Source organism: Bison bison, unplaced genomic scaffold, assembly GCF_000754665.1.
Source record: "Bison bison bison isolate TAMUID 2011002044 unplaced genomic scaffold, Bison_UMD1.0 scf7180017864372, whole genome shotgun sequence".
NCBI lineage: Eukaryota > Metazoa > Chordata > Mammalia > Artiodactyla > Bovidae > Bison > Bison bison.
In genome coordinates this window covers 1,528,494-1,529,398 of record NW_011494944.1, presented here as the reverse complement: position 1 = coordinate 1,529,398, position 905 = coordinate 1,528,494, and positions in this window count along the sequence as shown.

Here is a 905-nt window from a genome sequence, read left to right as displayed (position 1 = left end):
TAGTCAAGGCTATGGTTTTTCCAGTGGTCATGTATGGATGTGAGAGTTGGACTGTGAAGAAGGCTGAGGGCCAAAGAATTGATGCTTTTGACCTGTGGTGTTGGAGAACAATCTTGAGAGTCCCTTGGACTGCAAGGAGTTCCAACCAGTCAATTCTGAAGGAAATCAGCCCTGGGTGTTCTTTGGAAGGAACAATGCTAAAGCTGAAACTCCAGTACTTTGGCCACCTCATGTGAAGAGTTGACTCATTGGAAAAGACTCTGATGCTTGGAGGGATTGGGGGGAGGAGGAGAAGGGGATGACAGAGGATGAGATGGCTGGGTGGCATCACCAACTCGATGGATATGAGTTTGAGGGAACTCCGGGAGTTGGTGATGGACAGGGAGGCCTGGTGTGCTGCAATTCATGGGGTCGCAAAGAGTCTGACAAGACTGAGCAACTGATGTGAACTGAACTGACATTCTTTGTAGTAATGTAAATTGGTGCAGTCACTATGGAGAACAATATGGAGGTTCCTTTGAAAACTAAAAACAGAGCTAGTATACGATCCAGCGCCCTCTTTTGGGGAATTGAGAAAAGATGCACAGTGGCATGTTATATGTGTTTCGTCCATAGATACAGTAGACATAAATCACTTCACAAAGACAGATAATTGTAAAATACAGCAAAATAATTAGTAATCAATACATTTAGACTATTCCCTTTAAAGTATATAATTTATTGAATTTAAAGTTATATAATTTTTTTTTTTTTTTTTAATATTAGCTCCCTTAGAATGGTGTTCAGTCACCACATAAATAAATCCAGGCTAACTTGTTCCTAATATGGAGCAACGACTGGCCATTTCAACTCAGGCTCTTCTAGACTAGCTAACCTTGACTGACCTGATAATAAATGTCAGACAT